Source organism: Macrobrachium nipponense, chromosome 18 (assembly GCF_015104395.2).
Source record: "Macrobrachium nipponense isolate FS-2020 chromosome 18, ASM1510439v2, whole genome shotgun sequence".
NCBI lineage: Eukaryota > Metazoa > Arthropoda > Malacostraca > Decapoda > Palaemonidae > Macrobrachium > Macrobrachium nipponense.
In genome coordinates this window covers 13,394,742-13,418,792 of record NC_087211.1, presented here as the reverse complement: position 1 = coordinate 13,418,792, position 24,051 = coordinate 13,394,742, and the positions used below count along the sequence as shown (strand labels likewise).

At 36.8% G+C, this 24,051-nt stretch overlaps 1 non-coding gene across 1 annotated transcript; it reads right to left on the bottom strand.

The window, feature by feature from the left end:
- Nucleotides 1-23,829: 23,829 nt before the first annotated feature.
- On the bottom strand, nt 23,830-23,911 carry Trnas-cga (transfer RNA serine (anticodon CGA)). Its single transcript has one exon. It is a non-coding gene; the product is annotated as a tRNA-Ser (tRNA).
- Between the last annotated feature and the right edge of the window lie 140 nt (nt 23,912-24,051).

The following is a 24,051-nucleotide window of genomic DNA, read 5'->3' as shown; positions in this document are numbered from 1 at the left end:
TAAATCTGTACACAGTGCTTTCGGGAATCTGTTCGATTCCCGTTTCAACCTGAAAAGGGAATCGACAGATTCCCGACAGCTCTCTTTGGAGATTGTTTTCGAATATATTTGTTCCAAGGCAGAGCTGTGGAGTTGTTTAGAGTTCGCTGAGTTATCTAAATTCAGGAGCTAATTATAGAGAGTAGGGCATTATGAAACTACAAACGGAGGATAGTGAAAAGAGAGAGTTGGAGTGGTTGGACAGCAAGATTCAGGAACGCAGATACCAAGGAGATGAAGTACATGGATCTCTCTCTCTCTCTCTCTCTCTTTCTCTGTCTCTGTCTCTGTCTCTCTCTCTTTCTCTCTCTCTCTCTCTCAGGCAATAACATAAAAAACAATTTGGCAAGGCTTCTCTCTCTCTCTCTCTCTCTTCTCTCTCTCTCTCTCTCTCTGCGGGAAGAAATGGCGAAATTTAGCTGCTTGGGGGCGGATTCGCAATACGATGAGGTAGCAGGAAGGGAACTGGCATTTCTCATCTATGAGATCATCAACAGTCCTAACCAAAAAAGATACAAAAGCATTCATAGATATATTAGAAGGATATAATCCTTCAAACTGGAACAAATCAATGAAAACATCTTGAAAATAATTGAAGAAGTTCCAAATAAAATCCAAGTGGTCAAGAGACTCATAAAGAAAATATACATAAACCAACATATTCCGACAAAGAAAATGATAAGGTGAACCGTTGTGAATATCCTAAGTTGATGCATTAGGAAAAAGAATGCGAAAAGCATGCAAACTGTGTAAGGTGTGGTATACCATAGTCAATCCACAAAACCTAATCAGAAAATGTGCTGCATGCAACATTCAGACCCATCCACAGTGTGCTGAGGTAATGCAAGATATGAGAAAAGATACAAGAATTTTTTTTTTGTTTGTCAACATGTCTATCATGGATGACTGACAATGTTATTAAATCAAGATTGAATGTACAAATAGTTGAGGATGAAGAAGAAGAGGAAGTGGAAGAAGAAGAAGAGGAAAACGGAAGAGAAGTAAACAAAAAATGAAATGACAGAAAAAAATAAGGAAAATAAAGAACAAGCATAAAAGTATGGATGCAGAGATACTCATTGATACTGACATATGAGCAATAAAGCAGCATACCTACGAAGAAAAAATAAATTACGATATAACAACACAAAAGCAAATCCCGAAGAGGCTCTACCCAGATCTACACAATGACGGGAAAGAAGGTGAAAAAAATAGACCAAAAAAAAGAGACAAAATCTGCAACCTTTTGAAAAGAGGGAATTGCAGATTTGGAGAAAGATGTTACTACAACATCCTAAGTATGTCACAACTATGAAATATATGGTAAATGTGCATACTAGATGGCTATGGGGGATGATTGATTGCAGAGATCTGCATCCAAAAATATGCAAAAACCTAAAAGAAGGAAAAGGATGTAAGTTCGACAAAAAATGTAAATATATGCACCCTGTAGCCATGAATCATAATCAAATAAATAACCAACCAAGTAATAAAATCCAAAATATGAAAGAAAACAAATAAAAGAGAGAAATAAAGAATATCAGGTAAAAGAAAAAACAAAAAAAGCAAGCCACCAACGAGATATGCAGAGGTGTCAGCAAAAAATTTCAAAGCATCAGCTGCAAAATTCTACTCAAGAGATAATAACTGTATTTATTATGCAAGAGGATATTGCAGAAATGGAGAATATTGCAGATTCAGACACAAAATGAATAATTATGATGAAGGAAGATCAAATATTATGGAAAAGTTGGATTTTTTAATGTCAGAATTTCTGGAAATGAAAAAAAAAGAACAACATACCAGAACAGGAAAGAGACATGGGAAAATCCTTATTACTACCAATATTAAATGAAGGAGAAAACACGCAAAACCAAACCATCATAGAGATGAATGCGCAGGGTTTAGTTACGAGTAACTCAGAAAAATAGAGTACTTAGAAGAACTAACCCAAATTGAAAAGAAAATAGATATAATGAATATAAGTGAAACCTGGTATTCCCAAGAGACTGGGAATGATGATCAAATAAAAGGGTTCCAAACTTATAGATCAGATAGAAAAAAAAGGGAATCAAAAAAAGGGGGGAACCGCAATATGGGTAAAGACAAAAAACAAGGAAAAATATGAGAAAATATAGTAAATCAGAAATGTGAACTAATAGCGGTAGATTTGAATCTGAAAAATTAATGAACATAGTAATATATAGACCTTCCTAATACTAAAGAGTATGACACAATAATAGAAAAATTGGATGATATATGTAGAAATCACAAGGACTGGACTATTCTCCTATCTGGAGACTTCAACTTTCCTTTTGTTGAGAATGGAAAGAACGAATAGGAGATTGTGGTTGTACTTTATACATATAAAAAAGAGAGTAATAGTAGTGCAGAAGATAAGAGGCAATTTCGAAATGCTATTAGATACGCTACTAGAATACAACATTCAACAAATAAATCACTGCCAACAAGAAAGGAAAATACTTTAGACCTAGTATTTGTGAACGAGATGAATTATGTTAAAGAAATAATAGTTTATAATGCGAGTATTTCAGACCATAATGTCATAGAATTAACAGTTCATCCAAAGCAAGTGAAAACAGAGATAAGCAAGAAATGAAAAAGTGGGAAGGATATGGAAAATACAACTTCTACAGTAAAAACATATAAAATGGTCAGAAATAAATGAAGAATTAAACAAAGATCGGGATAACATTTTCGTTTGAGTGATGGACCAGTAAGGGTAAATACGGAGATATTATATAAAATATTAGAGAAAATAGTGGATAAAATATATACCGAAGAAGAAAAGTAAACATCAGTCATGCATAACCAAGAGACAGAAGGATCTTGTTCCAGAAAATCAGAAAGTGGTAAAAAAGGTCTGCAAAAGAAAAAAAGCATGCATGGAAAGTTTAGAACTAAAAAGTAAGATAGAAAATGCAGAACAAAAGATTATACAATCAAAATAGAAAAAGAAAAACGGGACTTGGTGAAGAAAAAACCCTAATAAATATCAAGCAAAACCCAAACTATTATACTCATATGCGAAAAAGATGAATAAAAGAAGATAGAAATAGTAGGCCCTCTAAGAATTGAAGGGAGATTAACGAATGAAAAAAGGAAATTTGCAACATATTGGCAGAACGATATAAGAGAGAATTCACCCCTAGAATAGATAATGAAGATAATGATATAGAAGTAAGGGACAAAAAATAGTGAATATTTAGCTGACATAGAAATTAATGAAGCTGATATTGTTGCAGGGCCAATTAATAATGAAATTAAAAATGGAGCTGCTGCAGGGCCTGATGGAGTTCCTGCTATTTTGTTAAAAGAAAGTAGTTCATTCTATCGCAAAGCCACTTGCAATATTATTAAGACAAAGTGTAGATACAGGCAAGATTTATGATGAGCACAAATTAGCATATATCACCCCTACTTTCAAAAGTGGATCAAGACTAGAGGCAAGTAATTATAGGCCTGTGAGTCTAACATCACATATTATGAAAGTGTATGAAAGGGTAATGAAGAAAACAATATTTAAGAAACATTTAATAAAAAAAAATAATTTTGTTTAAAAAATATAGGACAAACACGGTTTTCGTACCCGAAAAAGTACACACAACTGTTAGTCCACCGTGAGAACATATTCAAAAATATGAAAAGCGGAAATGAACAGATGTGGTTTATCTAGACTTTGCAAAAGCTTTTGACAAAGTAGACCATAATATATTAGCGAAGAAAATTAGAAAACACAATATCGTGGATAAAGTAGGAAGATGGTTAAAAGAATTTTCTACACAACAGAAAACAGATAGTTATTGCAAACGATGAGAAATCGGATGAAACCAAGGTAATATTCGGTGTGCCACAAGGTACGGTGTTAGCTGCAATACTGTTTGTTATTATGATTGAAGACATAGACAGTAATGTTAAGGATTCGGTAGTGAGTAGTTTCGCTGATGACACAAGAATAAGTAGAGAAAAGGTTACTTGTGATGAAGATAGGAACGCTCTACAAAGAGACCTTAACAAAGTATATGATTGGGCAGAGGTAATAGGATGGTATTTAACTTTGATAAATTTGAATCAATAAATTATGGAGACAGAGAAGGAAAGCTATATGCATATAGGGGACCTAAATAATGAGACAATCACAATAAGGAAGCAGTTAAAGACCTTGGTGTGATGATGAATAGGATCATGTATGCAATGATCAAATAGCCATTCTTTTGGCAAAATGTAAAGCACTGGAATGTTGTTACGGCACTTCAAAACAAGAAAAACTGAACACATGATTATGCTTTATAAAACATATGCGTAGTCCACTTGAATATTGCAATATGATATGGTACCCACAACTATCCAAAAGGATATTTGGCACAAATAGAGAGTGTAGCAAAGGTCCTTTACAGGCTAAGAATAGAGAAGAAGTTAAGGACTTTGACTACTGGAAAGACTACAATCCTTAAAATTATATAGTCTAGAAAGGAGAAGAGAACGCTACATGATAATTCAGGTATGGAAACAGATAGAAGGAATAATAGAAAACATCAGGAACTAAAAATATCAGAAAGAGCAAGCAAGTAGATTATTAATAGTGCCCAAAACTATACCAGAAAAATAAGGAAAGCACACAGGACATTAATCCACTACGCACCAGCATCGATAATGCAGCGTCTTATTCAATGCGTTGCCAGCTCATCTAGATATATCATAGTGAGCGTAGATGTGTTTAAGAATAGCTCGACAAATATCTAAACTGCATCCCAGACCATCCAAGATTGGAAGATGCAAAATATACCGGAAGATGTACTAGCAACTCTCTGGTAGATAGACATTGAGGTGCCTCACACTGAGGGAACCTGGGCAACCGCGAACGAACTGTAAGGTCTGTAAGGTAAGGTTCTCTCTCTCTCTCTCTCTCTCTCTCTCTCTCTCTCTCTCTCTCTCAGGCAATAACGCAAAAAAATCATTTGGCAAAGCCTCTCTCTCTCTCTCTCTCCTGTGTGCATTTCTATGATATCGATGAGAGCGTTCGCCTTTAAATGGAATATCTGAGTCACGTCGATGCATAGACCAAATAATCTCACTTTTTTATTCTTTCAAATTCTTTAATGTGGACGAGGATATAAAAAACAAAAACAAAAACAAAGGGAACAGATGCTAAAAGAATTTATATAAATGTTGGAGGGAAAAGGGAATGCTGATGTTGGTATTTCAATTGTTTTCCTGGCATGATTAAATTTCTTTTTCATACCTATGCTTTTTGTATCAATACCAAAGCCTTTGCCTTTGTTATTTCATCAACAGACAAGGGCGCAATTTTGGGGGAAAAATTTATTTATGTTTTCACTTGTAGATGGTTTCTCTTTGCGTTTCAATTTTCTTTTCATTTGCGATTACTTTCTTCCTTCCTTCCCCTTCCTTCCTACTGAGGGACCTGGGGTAACCCGAACAAGATGTAAGGTCTGTAAGGTTCCTTCCTTCCTCTCTCTCTCTCTCTCTCTCTCTCTCTCTCTCTCTCTCCTCTCTCTCTCTCAAGTTATGAAAAGCAACTGTGTGGAAGACTAAAAGAAAGCTAAGCAAAATCATTAGGACACCATGAATGAATAGTAAAACCTGCTCCTGGAGATAAGCGAGCGCACTATGTGTCCTCGGATGGACTGATAAGTCTTTGAGACATCCTAATCCTTGTAACTGCTTGTAACTCTCTCTCTCCTGAAGGAAGGAAGGAAGGAAGTACAATAAGCAAACAATTTGACTAATTTCTCTCTCTCTCTCTCTCTCTCTCTCTCTCTCTCTCCAGACACATGAAAGAAGACAAACTTCCAATACAAGAGCATAGAGTATCTTTTTTGTATCGCTTCCGAATGTACCTCAGTTAACAAACGTTTTCTTGGAGTAAAAAAAAAAATCCCATTAACGTCTACCGTGATAATGAAAACGCCAAAAGTGGGTATCAACGAAAACCCAGTAGAATTATGGCAGTTTTGGCGGGAGAGAGGAGAGATTCCTATCTTGGAATGAATGGGACTTGAACAGTCGGAGAGGATTTCCGTTTGTCTCTGAAAACGTAACGGTTCCTCTGGCGGGAAAGTTCTTATACTTTTTACTCACAAGGTAACAAGGGGACGTGAGTCAACCCATAACCCCTTCTCTGTGCATAAAATTGAAAGTGTTACAAGGCGTCACAAGGGTTAGGATGACTCAAAGACTTATTAGTCCATCCGAGGAGACATCGAGAGAGAGAGAGAGAGAGAGAGAGAACTACATATGAAAGGGACAATCTTACAAAAAAGATCACCAAATTTAATGACAGAGGAGAAGTATAGACAAAAATAACGTCAGTATTCCCAGGAAACAACTGAAATACAAAAATCCGAATTCCTTTTCCTCTCCAACATTACATCATCGATGTCCTGGAAATGCACACAGGAGAGAGATAGAGAGAGAGAGAGAGAGCGTCTGCCAAATTGCTTGTTTGTGTTATATAGTCTTCAGCTATCCCTCCTCGAACAGCACCATCGAGTTATAACTCAATCGGGTTCGGGAATCGGGTTCTGTCTCCCCACCGGGCCAATCCCCTAATTGGGCAATCCTCTCTGGGTATCCTGACACCCAAAGCGGCATTCCGCTCTGCCTCAGGTTTCGTGAAGTCATGAGCTACAGTATATAAGATTTCCTCTCGAAATTCTTTTCGAACCGAAAATGGTCATGCTTAAAAGGAGGTTAATATATAACTATTTATTATCTGCAGAAATTTTCTCTCCTATTCTGAACCCTGGGCAATATTTTTCAATACCTTTCACTGAATACTTTCACTGATAGTATCTTACAGTTTTATTCAGAGCAAGAAATAACAGAACTATTACAATATTTTTCCAGTTTGTATAGTGGCAGTGAATTAGTAGTAATATATGTATTTTTTTAATATTAAAATATTTTATTTCCTATTCTGGCTGCGAGAAACATTTTTTAATATATCTCATTGATAGTATCTTACAGCTTTATTCAGAGCAAGAAATGATAGAGATATTACAATATTTTTCCAGTTTATATATTAGCTAGCAATGAGTTAGAACTAATAAATATTTTTTTTAATATTCAGGTATTTCCTCTCATATTCTGGCATTCCGTCTCTCCTTTTTGAACCCATTTCAAGAATGTTCGCTTATTGCTTTATTCAGAAAAGAAATTAAAGTATTTTTAAATTCGTCTATTGAGGACGAGTTCGAAATAGAAGCACTGTGTGGCGAGTAAACAATTTTGTAATAGAATTGTCTAATAATGAGTGTCCAGGAAAGTTCTACTAATACAGTGAACAAGGGAGAATTATATAGCTATATATATATAGACGAATAAGGCATGTGAGTATTACTGCATTTGTGTTCGACATGAAAATTAACTTTTAAATATTAATATCAGGTTCTTGGACTGTCTTAGAGTTAAAATTGAGAATTCGTGCTCATCCTATTTAAAGAATTTATTTCTAGCGAGCTTTGGGTTCCGTCAAAATAGCATTTCAAATAAAAATACAAAACAGACAGAGGGTATGCGTGGTATATTTTCTAATGAATAATTCATGTTGACTCAGAAATGATAACTCATATTTACTCACAACTGAGGAAGTGATTTCATTTTCGTTTGTAATACCTGCGATATTTCAGGCGCTAAAGGCTTTTCAACAAAGAAAATGGGAAGTTGTAAAGTAATTCTTGATTGTCCACTGCCCCATCCCAACAAATTTCCTAGCGGAGAAATATATATTGAAGAAAACGGCACTCTTACATTTAACAAACACGTTTCTAATCGAAAAAGGCAACGATGGGATCTGCATATTCAGAAGAATATTGTTCAGCTGGTAAATTGCCTTTCGATGCAATATCAGGCTGGCTGCAATATGCGCGTCCTCGTGGGAGCTTCGGGTCAGAGGGCCGAGACTCACGAACGAAGAATTTCCCTGGTTTTCATATTTTTCGTCCTCACCCGAGGAGAGGAGGCCACAGTCGGATGCCCTCCAGTGGAGAGGAGGGATTCATGACCCGGCTAAAAATAGTGCTTTATTCAAGACGTTTCGTAATGGCTATATCACATGAGAAAGATTTGTTATACGGTTGACCTGGTTAACAGGTATATATATATATATATATATATATATATTATATATATATATATATATATATATATATATATATATATAATGTTTCATGATACAACCAACCGGCATGCATATGTAAAGAAAGAAAGAAAGGAAAAAACTCTCCCTTGAAAGAGGCTGGGGAGAATGTCACTGACGTAAACTGTGCTTTTGCAGAGTCCCGCAAGTTCCTCAGAAGCCTTTTACACAACAACGGCTTTCTGCTACGCTCAGGCACTTTGCTGACACGCCCCACCTAACCAGCAGCACCCCCCCCCCCCCCCCCCACCCCTTTCCCACCACGAACCGTATCATTCACACAGAAACCCGTAGACCCAGCGTCGAGCCGTGTATTACAAGGAATCATTCAGGCCTTTTTCACTTCTTTCCATCCTTATCTGCCAGTTATTCATGCGAAGTAAAAGACACCCTTTCACACGATGACATCTGATATTCCTCTTAAATTCTCCGACTTTGGTTCAAGCAGCTAATTCTTAAAAAAAAAAAATGGTAATGTTGGGATAGGTATACTAGACTCTCTCCCAACTCTCTTTCATACGTTCCTTCCTTTCAACTCCTGAATGGCGGTATTTTTCTCTAAACTACGAGCGAGAAAAAGAGGTTTAAATATTTAATTCCCTGCGGTCTTAGAAATTCCTCTAAAGCTCTCTCGTGATTTCGTTGCCTGAATGTAGTGGATTTTCTCTTTCTGTGTTGGTTGTCGCCTAAGGGCAAGAGCTTCCTAGATAACTCAGTGTTACACGAGGAAGTATAATTTTATGAAAACATCATTCGAAATGGAAGGGGCGCAGATACGAGATTCCCTTTGGCGAAATTGTCATAAGCAAATAAGTGATTGCGTGAGCCATTACTTTTCCTCCTCTGTTCTCTAAGTACCTAAGTAGTTTGTGTACAAATATTGTCACTAAAGAAACAGTAAACAACGTTATAGTTAGAATTATGGGGCACTGACATGCCTGGAATAATAATAATAATAATTAATAATAATAATAATAATAATTAATAATTAATAATAATAATAATAATAAATAATAATAATAATAATAATGGTGAAAAAATCAAGTTACTTGGGTGTAAACATATATTTAAAAACAGACTCAGAGAGAGAATTCCATGTCTGGGAGTTTGCTATAACAAGCAACCTTCCCCTAAGGGAAACAGGTGCTCGTATTACAATATTCTGCAGACGGCATAATTGTACTTAAGAATTAAATGAAAGATGCCCAAGTGTTATAATTGTTTTACACACATACACACACACACACACTACTATACAATATAAATATTATATATATATATATATATATATATATATATATATATATATATATATATATATATATATATGATAAGTAAAAAGCCCATAAAACACTATTTGGACGTTGCAACCACATATTTCGTGCACTTCCTTCTGTGCTCCTGATCACTGGTAAAAAATATGGACATTAGATATCTTATACCATACTGTTGTATTACAGTAAAAGACATTCATATAATGATATATATATATATATATATATATATATATATATATATATATATATAATTGTATATTTATGTATGTATATGTGAAGAAAATTCCCTTAATCAAGCTCTCGATCCCACATCAGACAAAATCGAAATCCATCCTTTGATCATTCAGTCACCAACAAAGTCAAGTTTGATCTGAGCTCACGTGATATAATACCGATTGTGGAGCATAAATAGCAAACCTTTTAAAAGCAGAGTTAAATTGATGCCAAGGATATTTCAACATAGAGTCGATCGTCCATTCATCACGGAATTTGACAGAATTTGCATAATGATCAATGCACTCGGGCAATCACATTCATTACCACTAATTAGTGATAATATAGGTAATGACCTCCGGGTAATTTGATCAGATGTAACGACGTAACCATATCAACACGTGCGGGTACTAGACTGGTCTACCATTATTACGTACAAATATAGCTTGGTTATGAAAGCATTTATTTATTTCCTTATTTTTTCTTGATTTGTCGTCCTTGATTCCATATATACATACATAAATATATATATATATATATATATATATATATATATATATATATATATATATATATATATATATATATATTATATATATATAACATTCTATTGCTTCTTCCACATAGACGACAAATATTTAAAACCATTCCCATAAAATATAGTTACAAAGCAAAAGATATGGATTACATTTTTTCTTTTTATATATTCATTTAAATCGATAAAAATATTCTATAATTTTTTCTAATTATAAAAAAACTGCGTGCTTTTTACCATTCCCGGAAAATACAGATACAAATTAAAAGTTATGGATTATATTTTCTTTAAAAACGTTTTATATGCTTTATAGATTTGGATTTAAGATTTAAGATTTAAAAAATTCTACTATTCTGTAGCATAAAGATTTTAAACCATCGCCAGGAAAAAAAAAAAGAGAGATAAAAGGAGCAGATAAAAGAGAGAGACAGGAGCGGCACATAAAGGCATTACAAATTTCCATAACGAATGGTACCTACAAATATTACCGATTTTTTTCGCATTTTCATAGTCCCCCGAATTTCCTGCACCCTGTTATCGCTTTCTGCATAATCACCGAGACGCCTCCGTAAACGTGAAACGAGAGAAAGAACTCTTCCAGCAAAGTCTTCGGACCTTCCTTTCATGCCCCCACACACACCCACCTGCAGAGGTACGAGAGTTCGGCTCAGCAGCAGATTAGCATGCAAAGGATTCTTCGGGCAGCAAAAGGTTGTCCAAAGTTTCTCCCCCTCTCCGCTCTCACTCTTTTCTCCTTACTTCTATTCGATTTGCTTCTGGTGGGCGAATTCCGTTTTGGGCAAAATATGCAGCTTCATCTGAATGTTAATGCTACTTTTTTCACCAATAAATTTTCCAACGTATGTATGTATGTCTGTATGCATGTATGTATGTATGTATGTATTATATTTGTGTAAAACAACCGCTGGTCCCAAGTGAAATATTGTTGCTAAAACAGCACAATTTTGGCAATACAATGAAACAATAAAAAAAATGCGCCGAACGAGTTTTGAGTTTTCTGTACAGCATATGATCAAGGCGACCGAAAATATGTATCTATTTTTTGGTGGTCTCGGTATAATTCTATATGAGCCCTGGCCCATGATACTTTAACCACAGCACGGTGGTGGCTTGAGCTATATCGTTGCAAAACTCGCGTTTATGGATAATTTTAACCTTGAATAGAATAAAACTTACTGAGGCTAGAGGGCTGCAATTTGGTATCCTTGACGATTGGAGGGTGGATGATCAACTTAGCAATTTGCAGCCTCAGTAGTGTTGAAGATCTGAACGCGGACAGAAGAAGAGCGGAGAAAGAAAAGTACGGACGGACAGACAAAGTCGGCACAACAGTTATCAGTTATCTTTTCAGGTAAATAAAAGAAACAATCCACAATTTCTCTCTCTCTCTCTCTCTCTCTCTCTCTCTCTCTCTCTCTCTCTCTCTCTCTCTCTAGTGCTTCTCTGAGGACCCCGTGAGGACCAACTCTTCAGGAGGAGACTCAGCCCCAAAGACCAGTTGCCTTCCTACAAATGACACTTCGCCAACTTGCTCTTCCAAGTTGCTCGAGAGAGCAAGACTGGAATGGAGGGCTTACTTACCAAGAGTTCACTGTTTCAGGCCAACGAAACACAAGATCCCAAAATCCCTGAAAAGGAATCTGGAAAAACTAGAGGCTGAAGCAGCTCCAGGACTCATGCAGAAGAGTGTGATCCTAGAAACGCCGCACATAGGAAGAAAAGTGATGGACTCCTAAAGAGGCCGGATGCAACCCGGAACCATTCAGTCGAATTGGAGGTTTGCGATAGACCAATAATAATAATAATAATAATAATAATAATAATAATAATAATAATAATAATAATAATAATAAGTAGTTGTTGTTGTTGTAAAGAATACAATGAAGGGAATTTTAAGCAAAGAACACGAGTGGATGACAGGGCGAATATCTAATGAGAGCATTTGGAAGAGAAAATATCACATTCTTCAAGTAAAAAAGATAAAAAAAGTACAAAGATAAAAATACTGGTACACTCGGATAGTACTGACGTTGATGCATTGGGTTGTGTTTGTGTCCATGGCATGGCAATCTGAATCTGAAGATGGATGTGACACTGATTGCTCTCTCTCTCTCTCTCTCTCTCTCTCTCTCTCTCTCGGCTTGCCCTCTCTTTGTAGATTAAGTGAAATACATTTTTACGTTCTCTCTCTCTCTCTCGCTCTTTTTTTTTAGTATAACTTTTTACACACTCTCTCCCTCTCTCTCTCTCTTTTGGGAATAAATGTTATAACTTTTTACATTCTCTCTCTCTCTCTCTCTCTCTCTCTCTCTCTCTCTCTCTCGATGGCTTGCCCTCTCTTTGTAGATTAAGTGATAACTTTTTATTCTCTCTCTCTCTCTCGTAGTATAACTACACACTCTCTCCTTCACTCTCTCTCTTTTGGGAATAACCTTCACTCTCTCTCTTTTGGGAATAAATGTTATAACTCTCTCTCTCTCTCTCTCTCTCTCTCTCTCTCTCTCTCTCTCTCTCTCTCTCTCTCTTTCGATGGCTTGCCCTCTCTTTGTAGATTAAGTGAAATACATTTTTACGTTCTCTCTCTCTCTCTCGCTCTTTTTTTTTTTAGTATAAAACTTTTTTTTTACACCTCCTCTCCCTTCTCCTCTTCTCTCCTTTTGGGAATATAAGGGTTTTTTGAATAACTTTTTACATTCTCTCCTCTCCTCCTCTCTCTCCTCTCTCTCCTTACCTCTCTCTCTCTCTCCGCTCTGTGGGAATTAAAGTGTTATTTTTACTTACATTTTCTTTTCTCTCTTCCCTCTCGGTTCTCAATCTTTTTCTTCCCCCCCCCCCTCTTCTCTAAAATTGGTTATAACCTTTTTAAAACATTCTCTCTCTCTTCTCTCTCTCCTCCTCTTACTCAACATTTCCAAATAAAACCAGTTTTATACCTTTTATGAGTGTTGCTATTTTTTGTGCTAGTGCCCAACAGCATAAAACAATTGCTTTCTGTTCCCAGTTACAATTTTCCATCCAGAATGCAAATTAATACGTTTCAGTATAATATATCCTTTCGTATTTAAATTGGATGATATTGTAATGTAACTTTTTTTAATGTAGTATTCTACGAAAATAGTTCCTTTACCACCCAAAACCTTTTAGCGATTGATTATCTCACCGATAAAAATGGAAAAATGGAACATAAAATACAAAATGAAATACGAGGAGGGAGACCCTCGACGGTACGTTTACTTTGGAATTATCGAACTAGAAACTTTCAAGTTTAATGCATTCTGAATTAACTGAGTTTTCGTATCACGGTTGGGAGTCTACGAATATATATGTATAGATGTAAATATATATATATTTTTGAATGTGGACTCTGTGTTCTCGGAATAATGAATTTGTTGCGAATTTTGTTGTTATAGGAGGTTATATATAACTCTCTTTCTGCCTGTCTGTCTGTCTGTCTGTGTCTCTCACTAAAAATATCAGAAAGAGCAAGCAGAGGTAGATTAATAGTGCCCAAAACTATACCAGGAAAAATAAGGAAAGCACACAGGACATTAATCCACTACGCACCAGCATCGATAATGCAACGTCTGTTCAATGCGTTGCCAGCTCATCTGAGGAATATATCAGGAGTGAGCGTAGATGTGTTTAAGAATAAGCTCGAAAAAGATCTAAACTGCATCCCAGACCATCCAAGATTGGAAGATGCAAAATATACCGAAAGATGTACTAGCAACTCTCTGGTAGACATTAGAGGTGCCTCACACTGAGGGACCTGGGGCAACCCGAACGAACTGTAAGGTCTGTAAGGTAAGTAAGGATCTCTCTCTCCTTTTCTATAATTTTTTTTTCTATATATATATATATATATATATATATATATATATATATATATATATATATGATATATATATATATATATATATATATCGAGCTACAAATGTCCTTTAATATCAATTCGCTCTACCTCGGAATTAATATATTTTCACATATGCTTAACCGAAGGGGAATTTTTTAGGCGATAATAGAATTGTCGACTCCCGGGCGCGACCCTTCGAAACCAGAAAGATCCAGGACGACAGAGAAGCTTTTCCCACCCACCCCACCACCGCATGGGGCTAGAGCGAGTTAGATATTAAGGACATTTGTAGCTCGATGTATGTATATGAATCACGGTATGTTATATGATATATATATATATATATATATATATATATATATATATATATATTATATTATAATATATATATATATATATATTATTAATATATAATAGATATATATAGAGAGAGAGAGAGAGAGATGACTTTTCTCTAAAAACTTTCCCTCGCTTTAACAGGAATCATAAATATTCTTGAGAGATTTTTTATGGTCATTTAATATAATAATAATAATAATAATAATAATAATAATAATAATAATAATAATAATAATAATAATAATAATAATAATAATAATAATAATGTGGCGCCGTGGAGAGTGGGTTAGGTCGTCAATAGACTTAAGTCAAGTTAAGCACATTGGGGCTGGTCAGTCGTTGGATGGGTGACCGCTCTCCTCGGCGTTGATTCCTTGGTAAAGGATCTCTCTACTTGGGAAAGGATCAGTCTACTCAGCTGTAAATGAGTATACCTATCCCTGATGGGGTAGGGTCCAGCTATGGGTTAAATAGCAAAACTCAGCAATGATGGAAAGAAATGAAGGAATAAACGACAACGACGTAATGGAACCTCTGGCAACAGAGAGCTTCGTCCGGCAGCCAGGTATTCAACCCAATTGTAGGGGAAGACGGTCAGGTACTTGGAGGTCGTCATCCAGCAACTGATCACCACAACGACAGTAATCAACAGCCTGAGATTGGAGCTACAGAGGCAAAAAGGAAGAAATGGACAAGAGAAGAAAATAAGGAAATATGGAGATGCTACATCAGAAGCAACCCGACGGAGAGAGGATATAGAAGAAGATTGGTCAACATCTGGAATGAGAGGAATAACACCCCCCAAACAGAGCAGAGGCTGGCAGACCAAGTAAGGAACATAAAGAAAAAGAAACTGGCTCTCCCCAACAGAAAGAGAAGAACTGGAAAGGGAAATGTCACACGACAACGAATTACACGAAGACGAACTGAGAGACGATGCCACAGAATACGACAGGGAGGATGAGGTATCAAACAACGACACACGAAGAAACACCGACGAAGTGGACGGAATGGGTAGAAAAGATTAGACAATGGATGGAGCCAGATACAGAGAGAACAAAGATCCCCTCCATGAAAGCATACAACACCAAGAAATTAAGGGAGAAAACAAGTGAGGTCAATGAAATAATGGCCCTAATACACACCACCAGTATCACAGAAACAAATAACTTGACATATGCAGGAGCAAGATTAGTAGCAGAACTGATGGGGATTCGAACACCAACACCACCGTCACAACCAACCCAACAGACACCAAAACAGCAACCTCCTTGGAAAAAACGCCTGGAAAAGCAAATCATGGTGATGAGATCTGACTTGAGTAAACTGAAAGAGATGGCAGAAAAAAAAAGGCTAAGAAGCAAGAAAACAAGGGAGGAACTCAACGAGAAATACAAAGTACAAAAGAGGGGACTAAACAACACAATAGAAGATGTAAAACAGAGGCTTAAGGCCAAAGCACACAAGATCCAACGGTACATGAACAGGAATAAGGGATACCAACAAAACAAACTATTCGGAACCAACCAGAATAGACTATACAGCCAACTAAGAGGGGAAGACAACCACCCAGAAATTCCTGAAGCCGAACCAAGTAAGAGACTCTGGGAAAACATATGGAGCAATCCAGTATCACACAACAAACATGCAACATGGCTCCAGGAAGTCAAGGCTGAAGAAACAGGGAGAATAAAACAAAGATTCACAGACATCACGACAGACACAGTCAGACACCAACTAAAGAAAATGCCAAACGGAAAGCCCCAGGTCCCGCATGAAGTCCATGGATACTGGCTCAAAAAACTTCAAGGCCCTACACCCACGAATAGCAGAACAACTCCAGCATTGTATCTCAAATCACCAAGCACCCAAATGGATGACCACAGGAAGAACATCCGTTAGGTAGCAAAAACGACAAGGAGTAACGGGAAAATATAGCCAGTAACTACAGGCCTATCACCTGCCTACCAATAATGTGGAAGTTACTAACAGGTATCATCAGTGAAAGGCTATACAACTACCTAGAGGAGACAAACACCATCCCCCACCAACAGAAAGGCTGCAGAAGGAAGTGTAGGGGCACAAAAGACCAGCTCCTGATAGACAAAATGGTAATGAAGAACAGTAGGAAGAAGGAAAACCAACCTAAACATGCATGGATAGACTATAAGAAAGCCTTCGACATGATAACACACACATGGCTAATAGAATGCCTGAAAATATATGGGACAGAGGAAAATACCATCAGCTTCCTCAAAAATATACAATGCGCACCTGGATACAATACTTACAAGCTCTGAAATAAGACTAGCAGAGGTTTAATATCAGGAGAGGAGATCTCCAGGAGACTCACTGTCCCCACTACTCTTCGTAGTAGCCATGATTCCCATGACAAAAGTACTACAGAAGATGGATGCCGGGTACCAACTCAAGAAAAGAGGCAACACAATCAACCATCTGATGTTCATGGACGACATCAAGCTGTATGGTAAGAGCATCAAGGAAATAGATACCCTAATCCAGACTGTAAGGATTGTATCTGGGGACATCAGGATGGAGTTTGGAATAGCAAAATGCGCCTTAGTCAACATACAAAAGGGCAAAGTAACGAGAACTGAAGGGATAAAGCTACCAGATGGGAGCAACATCAAACACATAGATGAGACAGAATACAAATACCTGGGAATAATGGAAGGAGGAGATATAAAACACCAAGAGATGAAGGACACGATCAGGAAAGAATATATGCAGAGACTCAAGGCGATACTCAAGTCAAAACTCAACGCCGGAAATATGATAAAAGCCATAAACACATGGGCAGTGCCAGTAAACAGATACAGCGCAGGAATAGTGGAATGGACGAAGGCAGAACTCCGCAGCATAGATCAGAAAACCAGGAAACAAATGACAATACACAAAGCACTACACCCAAGAGCAAATATGGACAGACTATACATAACACGAAAGGAAGGAGGGAGAGGACTAATAAGTATAGAGGACTGCGTCAACATCGAAAACAGAGCACTGGGGCAATATCTGAAAACCAGTGAAGACGAGTGGCTAAACGGAGTGCATGGGGTGGAAGAAGGGATAATAAAAGGTAGACGAAGACCCAGAAATATACAGAGACAGGAGAAAGACAGAAAGAACAGAGGACTGGCACAACAAACCAATGCACGGACAATACATGAGACAGACTAAAGAACTAGCCAGCGATGACAATTGGCAATGGCTACAGAGGGGAGAGCTCAAGAAGGAAACTGAAGGAATGATAACAGCGGCACAAGATCAGGCCCTAAGAACCAGATGTTTTGAAAGTACGATAGACGGAAATAACATCTCCCATATGTAGGAAGTGCAATACGAAAAATGAAACCATAAACCACATAGCAAGTGAATGCCCGGCACTTGCACAGAACCAGTACAAAAAGAGGCATGATTCAGTGCAAAAGCCCTCCACTGGAGCCTGTGCAAGAAACATCAGCTACCTTGCAGTAATAAGTGGTACGGGCAACCTGAAGGAGTGCTAGGAAAGAAAACGATCAGGCAAAGATCCTCTGGGACTATGGTATCAGAACGGATAGGGTGATACGTGCAAACAGACCAGACGTGACGTTGATTGACAAAGTCAAGAAGAAAGTATCACTCATTTGATGTCGCAATACCATGGGACACCAAAGTTGAAGAGAAAGAGAGGGAAAAAATAAAAAATGGATAAGTATCAAGATCTGAAAATATGAAATTAAGAAGGATATGGGATATGCCAGTGGAAATCGTACCCATAATCATAGGAGCACTAGGCAACGATCCCAAGATCCCTGAAAAGGAATCTAGAAAAACTAGAGGCTGAAGTAGCTCCAGGACTCATGCAGAAGAGTGTGATCCTAGAAACGGCACACATAGTAGTAAGAAAAAGTGATGGACTCCTAAGGAGGCAGGATGCAACCCGGAACCCCACACTATAAACCACCCAGTCGAATTGGAGGACTGTGATAGAGCAAAAAAAAAAAAAAAAAAAAAAAAAAAATAATAATAATAATCATCATTATTATTATTATTATTATTATTATTATTATTATTATTATTATTATTATTATTATTATTATTATTATTATTATAGTATATGGGTAGTAGACCCTCTTTCAAACAGGAAGTGTTGAAGGTAACTGCTGAGTCAGCTGGATTCAGTTTATACAAGGTTTTCTCTCTTTTTCTCATGACTTGTCTTGGTTACTGCACTGTGCCATTAATCTCCTATACTTGCCATTGGAGAGGGAAACGGTCGTGAATCAGGATGTAATTTATTTCTGACATAGACAAGTTGTCTGGTAAGTGAACTCTGGGTTTCAAAGTCCGTAGGGTTGGTAATCCACTTCAGGTGTTCATGGAAGGTTTTCAGGGCAGCGTCTCTTTCAGCGTCTTCTGAGACTGCTCTCGGCAAAGGATGACAGTAGACTTTACTATATACGGGATGGTCAGCACAAGTCAGAAAACCTGACTTATGCAAATGTCTAATTAAAGGACAAGGGGAGGCATCCTAAAACCTAAATAGTCTGTCATCCTACACTTCAACAACTCGATTTCGAAGGACTTGTGTCACTTTCGACTGCAAAGCAGACCTCTCAAAATCTTGTTCAAACAATGCAAGCACCGTTCACCTGCAAACAGTGGATTTAATCTAATGGATTTTCAAGTTGTTTAGCTTTCTCTCTCTCTCTCTCTCTCTCTCTCTCTCTCTCTCTCTCTCTCTCTCTCTCTCTCTCTCTCTCCAACCTAGGTCACCTCTTCCCTCACTGTTGCTCTTTATAAAGGCTCTCGCTGAAGGAAGAAATATTTCTCCCCATAAATAAAAGGATTTGCTGGCCCCTAAACGACTGCTTTTATCTGGAGAATATTGAACGAAAAGTGAACACTCCCCGTTCCCTTACCACCTCCCCCCACCCCTCTCTCTCCATTTTTCTTCTCCTTCTCTCTCTCATACTTCCACCTTTTCTCACCCCCCCCCCCTTCTCTCTCTCTCTCTCTCTCTCTCTACACCTCCCCATTTCTTCTTGTCTCTCACACTCTCGCCCTTTCCCTTCCACATTTCTCTCTCTCTGTTTCTCTGCCAGTCAGTCTGTCTCTCTCTGTCTCAAGGTCTTTCTTTAAATCTTCCTCTTGCCTTCATTGCTGTGGCTTGCTATATCATTGTAAAAACTCGTCAGCAGGTTTGGAGATGCACCCGATCATTTCAATCGATTTCAATTAAATGGGTCTTCTTCAGAGACGAGCGGATGCAATGGCATGAGCTGACACTTTGCGGTTGGAAACCGTCACATTCAGGAAAGCACCAAAACTTTTCACTGAGCTTTTGACTCTCTTGAGAAAGGAACGGCAAACATTCCAAGGGGAGGGCCGGGGGTGTTGGCGGGGGTTGGGGGGATCCTTATGACAATACGTCCGAGGAGAATTTTTCTCCGACCAAGGAAATCTGTAAGCTATAACCTGAAGGGCTTCCTCCCTCCCTCCCTCCTTACCCCCAGGCTCTCTGTCTCTGGCTCTTTTTAGGCATGAAGGCTACCAGCAGCCATCAGCAGCCGGCAGCATCCGGCATCCCTCAGGCGGGGGAGTGAGGGTCTTTTGTCTTTTAGGAAAATTGTCAAAAGTATTATTTCCGAAGATTTCGCTCTAAAGACCACTTTCACCGTTCTTCACATTGGGGGGAAAGGAGGAGTCGCGCTCTGTGCAGGTTAATTTTTATTTCTTTTTTAGGGGCTAGGGCGCTTCTCTCTCTCTCTCTCTCTCTCTCCAGTGAGGAAATACAAGACGATGGTATGTGAAATATTCCTGGCTAAAATGAAACCTCACGACTTCCATTTTTAACCCACAAACTCGATTGCTGAAAATCTTTTTATGCATTTCACCAGAAAAAATATATATTAAGCAATTATTAACAAAATGGGACTAATAACATCATGCGTTTAGTACTTATGATATTGAAAAGCAATGTCTCAGAAAAAATAAATTGAAAAAGAATATTAGGAAATGCGGATTTTCTTTTTCCAGGTGTTGTACATTGAGGTAACAGCTAATAACGGCTCTATAGAGAGTATACGATCAAAACAATAAGAATGATGAGGAGAGCATTACTTTATAACGTTTTATATATTCTGAAGAGGGTTAAAGAGAGTGTAGTGGGATTCTACTGCATACATTAAACAAAAAAGATATCAGCTTTTAAATGTAGAGAAACGGAAGAGTCTATTTACTACTTACGAACTCTATTAAAGATATAGAAGAATAGGATGTAAATCCAAACGTATCCCAAAAGTCAAACACAAAAGAGTTATAAGGTACTACCTTTTAATGAAAAGTATATTTTAATTCACGGAATTAAATACTGATTATTATTATTATTATTATTATTATTATTATTAATTAATTATTATTATTATTATTATTATATTATTATTATTATTAATTATATTATAGTATTATATTATTATTTGATTATTATTATTATTATTATTATTATTATTATTATTATTATTATTATTTATTATTATTATTATTATTATTATTATTATTATTATTATTATTATTTGTTTATTATTTTATATTCAGAAGATGAAGAACCCTATTCATATGGAACATGCCCACCACAGGAGCCATTGACTTGGAATGCAAGCTTCCAAAAAAATGCAGAAAGGAGAGATCTCTTATTAATAAAGAAAATATAGCTGCATCATGAACTGACAACAAAGTCACCCAAATGACTATGACGAAGGGAAATCAAATGACGCCAATAAAAAACAATTCTCTAATACTATTTTCATTTACATTCCATCTCTGTTGTATCACTATTGGGGTCTTGGAATAAGGAAAAAGATTTTCATTTGCAACACAATTTTCTCCAATGCTGTGAGCCAAGGAATATTGAATTATACATCAAAGGTCGTCCGCTCAGCGCTGCAGCTTGCACGCTGAGGCAGGCACGAAGTATTTCAGTTAGTTTTAACATTAATAATATTCGCTTCATTTTCCTTTCCAGGAGGGAGAGCAGCCATTTCTCTGATATGTTCAAGATGGGAGTTTCTACAATACATTATCCTACTGGCATTTTTTGCCCTAAACAAGGCCGAGCGCTGGGAGCTACGAAGCCATCCAGCACTGAAAGGGATATTGAGAATAAAATGGTGTAAGAGGAGGAAAACCTCAAAGCAGTCGCACTATAAAACTATTGTAAGGCAACGGTGGAAAGTAAGATGGAGGAAAGAGAATATGAACGGAGGTACAGTAAAAGGAATGAAGAGGGTCTGCAGCTAGGTGCCTAAGGAAGGGACGCAGCAAAGTAACTTACCTAATGCCTACAGTGCACAGCATGAGGTGTACTGAAGGCAATACCTCCCGTACGGGGTATATTAAGAAACCGAATAAACTGCAAGTTTACCTCAATGCGAAATGTTGAAGCATTCTGTAGACGTCATTAAAGAAAAGATCACAAATACGATATGACAAAATCCGTAATTTCTGACGCCTGATAACTGCTGCTCATTGAATCAAGGATAAAAACCAAACTTCAGACTCTACTACACAAAGGTTATTTCCTTGAGTAAACGAACGAAGGCAAAGAAGAGAGAGAGAGAGAGAGAGAGAGAGAGAGAGAGAGAGAGAGAGAGAGAGAGAGAGAGAGAGACGCACAAAGAACAGAGAAGGTCAAAGCGCCCAGTCGCTGTTTCTGAGAGTAGCAATTCAAAGCTTCACTTACATAAGTGACTTAAGTAACAGATAAAAGGGATGCCTGAATGAGACCGTCTTTCTAAGAGCCTTTGACTCTGACGAAGGACAATAGATAGAAAGAAAGGGAGAAGTCTTTAGTGGAAAATATCAAATGGAAAAGGAAAAAATGGATCACAGACGTGCTTATTTGAAAAGAGTCCCCTACTCTCCCTCTCTCACTCTCTCTTTCTCTCTCTCATTGTCATACAAGACACTTGTTCATAAAGGCTGTCATTCTTTATATTTTAATAAGATGTTTCTTCTGCTCTTATTGTCCACAAGAAATAAAATTCCATGGGTCCATTAGAGTTAGTTTACATAGAAAGGGGCGCTGTTTATTCATGTGTGCAATCATGATATATATTTCAAATTATTCGTTTCTTGTAGTATCTATTTTTTTAAGCTAAGAATCGTCAAAATTTTAAGCATTTTAAGATACCCAGTAAAGAAAAAACTAAATCTTTAGTTACTAGACTTGGCAATAAAAATCTTCAATTTGAGTAAATCAAGTTTACTATTTTTTCGTGGTTTTGCAAATGACTAGTAAGCGAAGTCGCTTATTGATAAACACTTGTCAACCCCAACCTTTTCATATAACTTCGAAGCCATAATCACTTCCCTTGGATATCGTAAGTAGCAAACCTCGAGAGAATCTGCAAAGGCATCGTCCCCTGTTGCAAAGGCAAACCTCTTTTTTGCCTCTGTCCAAATCCTCAGCTGAAGAAACCCCTCGTGGACAGTCAACAGACTATAACAAACCCGATAGGACTCCAAAGGGAAGCGAGTCTGTAGAGAGAGGGATAAGTTGAAGGAAAATGTGATAAATAAATAAAAAAATGTAAAGGAATAGAAAATAAAATGTAGGAATCAACAAAAGATACCAATACTACACCAGTCAGACAATTCCACATTCGCGTTGCACCCAAGATGAAAAAAATTGGTTAAATTACCATAGTGTCTTTTAGTCAATAACACATTCCAAAATAGAGACAGTGGCGTGGAAAATATATGTACATATATATATGTATATGTATATATATATATATATATATATATATATATATATATATATATATATATATATATATATATATTTATAATGTAAGTCTGTATATACCTATACATAATTCTATTCATATATATATATATATATTTATATATTATATATATATATTATATATATATATATATATATACATATATCTATATATAATAATGTATATATATATAACAATATATTAATATCTATCTATCTATATATATTTATATATAATATATATAAGACTATATATATATATACTATATATATATATATATATATAAATATATATATATATATATATATATATATATATATATAGTATATATATATATATACGTATTCTTAATGGCTAAAATGTATAATAATGAATAAAGACAACAAACATTATTGCAAAATATATCCCAATCACTGACATTAGTTTTTATTGACAGTACAAGCACACAAACACAATATCTTATACATTCACAGTATTGTATACGAAAGATGACTACATTAATTAATATGCATTAGGCCTCTTGGCGCCACCGAGAGGACCCGAACCTTTTTAAAGAGATCATAATGTTATTTCATCGCTGCGGACAGGATTCGAACCTGTGCGGGCAGAGCCCAATGGATTTCGAGTCCATCTCCTTAACCACTCGGACACCACAGCTATTTGGCTAGACAGGCTATAAAGCATTAAGCACAGTAGTAGTACTTAGTAGGTTCCAAATTCTTTCATGACTTGTGTGGCTTCGTTGGCAGCATCCTTGCCTTGCAACTGAAAGACCTGGGTTCGATCCTGAGGTGAGT